The sequence below is a fragment of the Phragmites australis genome, chromosome 5 (assembly GCF_958298935.1).
Source record: "Phragmites australis chromosome 5, lpPhrAust1.1, whole genome shotgun sequence".
Classification (NCBI taxonomy): Eukaryota; Viridiplantae; Streptophyta; class Magnoliopsida; order Poales; family Poaceae; genus Phragmites; species Phragmites australis.
Window position 1 is genome coordinate 20,307,714 of NC_084925.1, and position 7,938 is coordinate 20,315,651.

At 42.0% G+C, this 7,938-nt stretch overlaps 1 pseudogene; it reads right to left on the reverse strand.

Annotated features, from left to right (window-relative positions):
- Positions 1–3,559: 3,559 nt before the first annotated feature.
- Positions 3,560–3,880, reverse strand: LOC133917494 (protein SMALL AUXIN UP-REGULATED RNA 12-like; annotated as a pseudogene).
- Positions 3,881–7,938: the final 4,058 nt, after the last annotated feature.

The window sequence follows — 7,938 nt, forward strand, 5'->3', positions numbered from 1 at the left end:
GATACCAATCAAGCTATCAAACACATTCTTCTCGTGCATGACATCGATTGCGTGTCGGACCATAAGATACTTCCAATAAGGCAGTAACCAAAATATTGATATCTTTTTCCACATAGGAGCATGTTGCCTAGCCGAGATTTTTGTACTCTCTGGCCCCATTCCATGTACAACACTAAGTGTCTTTACCATCTTAAATACCCATTCTTCAGTGTGAATCTTCAGAGCTTGACAATGCTCCACTATCCCGTCAAAAGCTCTTTTATTCTTACGGTATGGGTGATCTGGACGAAGGAATCTACGGTGACCCATGAAGATCATTTTCCGACTGTTCATCAACCACCGCCCCCCTGTTTCCTCCAAGCACTGAACACATGCATTCTCATGTCTATACTCATCCCATACCCGTACACCATCTTTCAACAATACAAGAAGACCTTGAACCAATGGTTTGAGGTATACATAGATATCATTACCTTGTTGATTCGGCCCACTAATCAGCAAAGGCATCATAAGGTACTTCCACTTCATGCATATCCAAGGTGGAAGATTGTAGATATAGAGAGTTACGGGCCAAGTGCTATGAGTACTTCTCGTGTTGCCGAAAGGATTCATCCCATTTGTACTCAGCTCAAACCTTATATTCCTCACTTCATCTTTGAATTCCTTGTATGTTGAATCAAATATCCTCCATTGCAAGCCATCAGTAGGGTGTCTAAGCATTTCATCTTTCTTGCACTATTCAGCGTGCCATCGCACCAACTTGTCATTCGCTCTGTTAGCAAACAATCGCTTCAAATGGGGAATTATAGGGAAATACCAAACCATCTTAACAGGGGTCTTTTCTTCTTTCTGTTCACCCCCACGCCATCGCTCTAGATATTATCAACGTTGCGCTTGTACCGTGGTGCATTACAAATGGCATACTTCCAAGTCTACATCCTCGCCGTGAAACAACATGTAGTCATTTCCACATGCATGTATTTTCTCTACTTCCAATCCAACAGGCAGACAACCTGCTTTGCATGGTATGTATTTTTGGATAACACTTTCCCCATTGGAAGCAATTCCCTCAAGAATTCTAACAATTCATTGAAGCCCTTATCGGCCCAACCATTGCTAGCCTTCATTTGCATCAGTGTCAGCACCACATGCAACATGCTGTGCTTATCTTTACAGTTCAGGTAAACTAGAGTTTTAGAGTTCTCTACCATGCGCTGGAACTTTTGATGTTGTCTTTCATTGGTGAAGTCCCTCTCCCCATCGTGCAACATTTGCTCTAAGCTGTCTTATTGTTGCCAACAAAAGTGTCTCGTCCATCGTTCTCGACAAAAGTATCTTTGAATGTCGACATATCGAAGTCTTCGTTAGCTGTCATATCGTTGCTTATGTCTTCTTTGACTGTTGGTTGCCCTTCACATCCAACATCTTCAAGTTTACCATGCTCAGTCAAACGGGTATAGACAGCCTTCAAACCCCTGCGAAAGTGTGCAGGATCTGCTCTATGTTTGAAAACTGCTTCTCATTCTTGTAGTCGACACACAGAAAACATATATAGTGATTAGCATGCTTCCTTTTTGGCTTCTTGAACACTGCGGTAGCCTAAAAAAATCCTCAATGCCAACAAAGAACTCTGGCTCTCGATCCTTGTACATCCATGACAGGTCAATCTAAAAATCATTATAATTAAGCACATTCAACTTATAATCATTAAACATTTCAAAATCTACAACAAATTTATTGAATTACCTCGCATATTGATTGGTCACTATTTGAGGACCCATCTCCATCCAGTACATGGGTCGGATCGAGGGACCCACCTTCAAGGGCTGCCGTATCCAATTGCGACTCGTGGGTGGATGTGTCATCCATACAACATAATATTCTATCAATTATGTTAAATTCACTACATTGATTAATGAACAGAGGAAATATATTTGATTATTATTTAAATTCAAGACTTTAAAAATATACGCAAACCGCATACTAGAAAATTAGAGCTAGATTTTAGGGACATTTGCAAATACCTCCTTGATTTTTTATTCTTCGTAAGGATACCACTCGAATGACAGTTCTAGTGGTATTTTTATAATTTTTTAATGGTAGTAATGGTTCAAGTAGTGGCAAATTTGTAATTGTTGGTAGGCCATTAAGCAGAAAAGATAACTCTTCCCGATGCCCCCGCCGACGTCTCCGGACTTCGTAACATTACCATCAACCACCACGTCCTGGCTCTGGAAATCTTAACCCGATTCCCTGTCGCACAACGCGCGAGACCCTTCAAATGAGAACTCTGAAGGCCGAAGAGGAGAAAGGTTCCACGTGAACAGATTTTAATGTATGCACCCACATATATTTACATGTGACTATTAATCTACTCCTTAAATCATCTACAATGAAAAAATAGCGATCTTTCTCTAATTTATATCATATTAGAGTTCTTTCTCATTCCAAAATTCAACACCAAGGAACAACCACCTAAATTCAATTCTAAAGCAATATAGCAACTCAATCCAGCTAAGAATCAAATGTAGATCATCTCTATATATCTAACAATGACAAAGTTACAAATTTTTCCTAGTTAGATCTCAATTACATCTCTAAATTCATAACCATAGGACAAGCACCAACCATCAACCCTAGAGCAATCTGCCAAGTAAATCTATCTAAAAAAGAAACATAGATCTTTTTATTAACCTTAGAGCACTTGACTCAGCCAAATCTTGAATCCTCCAACCGTAGAGATGGCAAAAATGACGGTCATCGCTGTTCTAGTGGGCTTGCGGCGGCTCTGGTCGCGCTTAGGGGAGAAGGTGGGCTTTATACTGGAACATCCCATCAGTGTCGGTTGGTATATGAAACCGGCACTGATAGACACTATCAGTGCCGGTTTGTAGTTGGAACCGGTATTGATGTATCAGTGCGGTGTTCTGTAGCACTGATAGGGTGCAAGAGAGGAGGAGCGGTGTGAAGTGGATGGGGAGTTGGATGGTACTTGCGCGGGTGACCTGGTGGGTAGCGACGCAGGAGAGGAGGAGCGATATGAAGTGGTGGCGCAGGAGATAGTGGAGAGAGAGGCTAGCTTGTGGACTTGTGGTGAAGGACATGAGAGGAAGGGATAGTGGAGTGGTCAGAGCCAATAGACGCGAGAGCGAGCCAAAACGTGACTCAAGTAAAATTTCGGGTTCGGATACCTTCAGCACCGGTTGTGACTGTAACTGACATTGATAGTCAACTATCAGTGTCAGTTCGTGATTGGAATCGTAACTGTAACTGACACTGATAGTCTCAGTTCGTGATTGGAATCAACACTGATGTTTCATCTTATGATCTTGTTCTCAAAGGCAACCAAATGGCAACACCACTATGAGATTTTCACAGCCCGATCGACATCTCGATCATGTCGACGACAATTACAGATTAAGTAGCGAGGAAAAAGAATGGAACGTGCATGACATCTTCCATGCAAGTTCTTCTAGCCTTATACGTACAGTTCTACTTATGAACAATGCAATGCACACAGCATGGCATGCCGATACCAACCATGGCATCTCGTCTCATCTTATCTAATGGCCGCGGCGGCGAGGACGGCGTGGAAGGTGGCCTCGTCGCAGGGCAGGGTGATGCCCATGTCGTGGCCGAACCCGAACTCCTCCTCGGCCTTCCTGAGCAGCTCCTGGAACTTGGGCGCGGCCAGGCACACGACCGGCACGATGTATATCGGCTACGGCCAGCGCCGACGTACACCGCGAAGTGCCCCTTGGGCACGTCACCGGCCGGGAGGCCCGACCTCATCCCTCCTCCCCAGGCTCGACGAGCATCTCCTCAGCATCTTCTTCAAGTGCGCCGCCTGCCCCAGCTTATTGGACCCCATGATCGCCATGATCAGTCCGGGGGAACTGAGTAACGTTGTAAGTCTGCTCGGTTGGTGGCGAATAGACAACATACGAAATCCATATTAAAAAATAGATAACATGTTATCGTATTTATAAATATATAATATGCATTCGATACTTATTTATAAAAATAAATTTTCGATACACTGTATACTAAAAAGAGAGAAAAAGAGACAGATGTTTTTGACACATAAAATATCGAATACGACATTATGCATCCTATTTGGCGTCCGGGGCACATGAGTGCACATGCGAGTGCATTCGTGTCTTTTTTGGTTTCGGTGAGATGCATGTGCATAGCTGGCGTTGTGCATGGTTGGCCGAGTAAAAGAAGAGAAAACGGAGTTCAATCTGGTGGCTACGGAGCCATATTAGCTGGAGCTTGGTCCTGCAGTGTGACCAGAGTTTTTGGTGTATTCGCCATATAAGATACTAATCTAAATACAGCCGATTTTTTTTTTATTTTTTTTATTTATTTTTTGCTACGGAGACATCTTGGCTGCACCTTGGTCCTGTAGCTTTATCAATTCTTGAAGTGTATTCAGTATATGAGGTGCTGACTATAATACAACTGATTTTTGATATTTCATATGCTGAATACAATAAATAGTGTCATATTCGGTATATGAGGTTCTAAAAATACCTGAGCCTCTTTTTTCAGTGCACGGTGTACTGAAAATCTTTTTTTATGAATGAGATGCTGAATACACATGTTATATTTATAAATACGATAACATATTATCTATTTTTATAATATAGCTTTCTTATATTATCTATTTTATCAATACGACTGTTGGTGCGTGGTGAGGCGTAGCCGAGCGGGGAGTGTGGTATGGCGGGCACACGTTAGCGTTGGCGCACACAGCACAGGTGGTGGGTCGTGTGGCATGGTCGGGACCGTACGGTCCTTCCAGAGCGGGGCTACAGTGCGTCGATATCCCCTCTCGCGACAAGGTGCGGGCTTTGTGGTGCTGTTCGGTTAGAGGCCAAAGGGAGCCAAATTTTTGCTATGCTCTGAAAATTTAGTCTCCGTTTAATTTGAGGTCAAAATTTGGTTATGTCTCGAAAAAATTTAGCTGATCAAAAATTTTCTATAGCGTTTATGGGTATCTCGGATGGCCAAATCGTACAATAAATTTTTTAACTAGTCAAATATTAATTTGACCTCAAACCAAATATTATTTTCACTGCTCTGATTTAGTCTCTGATCAAATTTTAACTTAGTCTATTAAAACTAAGAACCAAACAACCCCTGTATTTCTAGCTTGACCAAGGCCTCGTGGCCGGTGTAGAGGCACAGACACGGGCGCGCAGCCGGCGGATAAGTGGCGCATGTGGCCGTTGTCCTCCTGCTGACTTGTGCATTGTAGTTGGTTGTTGCTCTGGAGAGGTTTCGATCGATGGTTCACAAAAATAAAACAGACTGAATTTCTGTCGTGCATGTGTCGCTGGCCGGTTGATGATGATTGATTGGGCTTAGATCGTAGTGAGAATGGTCCTTTTTCTGGAAGGGTCGCAGGGCGCTGGCCGTAGATTCCTAGGTCCGTGCTAAGGGACTGCTGGATTTCCGAAATGCCATGTTCGCTTGCGCTGCAGTTGCATTGCACCTGGGCGTGCACTAGCGCCCGTGGGCGGCAGGGGGTGATGTGAAGGAACCGTTGGAGTAGTACCGGTAGGTGCGGCCGCACTGTACGTCCTCCTCGCAAGTTGCAGCCTGGTCATCAAGTCTGATCTGATAGGACAAAACACTAGTCAAACTGATGTTTGATTTTAATACGAAATGGCTTGAAATTATCTGAAATTTGTCGTAGTTGGAGTTTAAGCTGTTGTTGTGAATTAACGCGTGCGAGGCGCGGCATCTGGGCCATCGCAGAGATGATATTATGTCTTCTCAATTTAGGTGCGGTGGTCTTAGCCTATTGATTCTAATACATCTCTAACCATATTTTTTTATTTCTTTTTTTCCTGATTCTTCTTCTTCTTCGGATGTCTTTTATTTTTTCTTATCTTTAATAGTTTTTATCGAAGAGATTTATGAATAAAAAGAAGAGAAAATCCCTACGTGAAAGAAATAAAAGAGAATCCCTTGAAAAAAACTATAAAAGAAAACGGAAGAAAATAAAAATCTCTTAGCCAAGAAATGGTCTAACACAATTATCGATCACACTTCTGACAACCATCACGGAGCTGTTGTGATGGTCTATCATCAGGTCTAATTAACGGATGGTTATACACTGCAATCTACATATGCAGGCCTTGTAGTTGGTGACCCATGAACTGTTCCATCATGAGGGTGTAAAGTATGATATTTTTTGAAATATCAGTACAATTTATAGATACATGTATACACTCATGTCATCACATACATGTTCATACAATACCAATTGAAGACCGAATGTGCGGAGCTTAAAGATTAATGAAGTTACCACAAGCGACCTTGTTGACGTCTGTTGAAAAATAAGATATTTTTAGATTTAATTTAATCCATAAATAATTCATAAGCATAAACTGATAAACGAATATGTTCATATCATCGAAGCATAATCTAGACATATGTATGATAGCATTACATATGCCTAGATCTAATATACTTAAAATTAGGGATCACAGGAAATAAAGTACAAGTGATATAGTTTTTACGTACTGATCTTGCACTATGAAGATTACTGAGGGTGTAGGTTGCATCATGTTCACGGCACGGTCGATCCTACTAACGACACGCTGGATTTGTTGACGATGACAGCGGGCGGCACCTAAGCAACCAAGAAGACGAGTCGTGGTGAAAAACTTGAGTAGTTGCGCGGAACGCTTCCCAAAAACCTTATTCCCCCTCTCCCAGTGCAAGATCTCAAGAGCGGAATTTCGGAGGCCTACTCTCCTGGTTGCCAGTGCACGCCGATGCAGATAGGGGTTTTCTCCCTATATATATATATAGGGAGAAAACCCGTATGTGCATCTCTATTAGTAATATGATACTAATAGAAGATGGGCCTCATCATGAGTCGCTTCTCCATAATATGAGCATTTCAGATTTATTGAGACTTATTAAAATTATATGAGCCCCTATAATTCTAACAATCCATATGAAGTTACCGTCCAAACAGTATTCTAATTAATCATCAAAATGATCATTATTTATAATCACAATCTCCATAATTAACCAGAATACCATCCTGATAGTCATAATATGTGTTGTGTGCCCAAGATCGGAACACATGCCTTACCAATTTATAGCATCACAATAAGCTTAATTAACATTATATTACAAGCCTTTAGAGGATCATCATTTTCAACAATTTCTAACAAAATATTAGAGAAAGTACATAGTAGAAATAAAACCTATTGACAACAAAAGAAGGGTCGAGCTATTTGCCTTGAAGCACCACCCAAAAATACCATCACTCCAGTAGTTTGCACTACTCATTTCCGACACCAACATTGGCGGGCATGAAGTAGCCGAAGACCGACTCATCCTTACCTACAAAACCTGAAAGAGCAGTGTGAGTACGAAGGTACTTGCAAGACTAAATCTATATATGGTACATATAGATAACCCGACTCCAAGGATTATGCATTGAGCCGCTACCAAGGAAAAGACCACAAGGTTAAGTAAAATAACATGCGACCACAACCTAGACACATATGTATGAGCATGTATACTTAACCAACTATACCTTTCCAACCTGTAAACCTAAACATAAACATAAACGTATGTGTAACTGGAACAACAATTAACATATCTGTAAACATAGCCATCTCAACCACATACCACACCAAAAGCACATCCATAACTCTACGACTGCTACAAATGGATAGAACTATGCTCATAACCGAGAGCGCGACAATTCAAATTGTTCTTACACCCTACGGGGGTACATCTTTACCCACACGACATGAGGGCCATTCAGCTTGTGCTACTCGATAAAGTACATACAAGGGGTACTTGTGACAACCTTTCTCATACCCAGAACCACCACTGGCACATGCCCCTATAGCACTGGGGTTGCCGCGACCAAGTCTCGGCCATGCTCTGGCTCCCCGACAC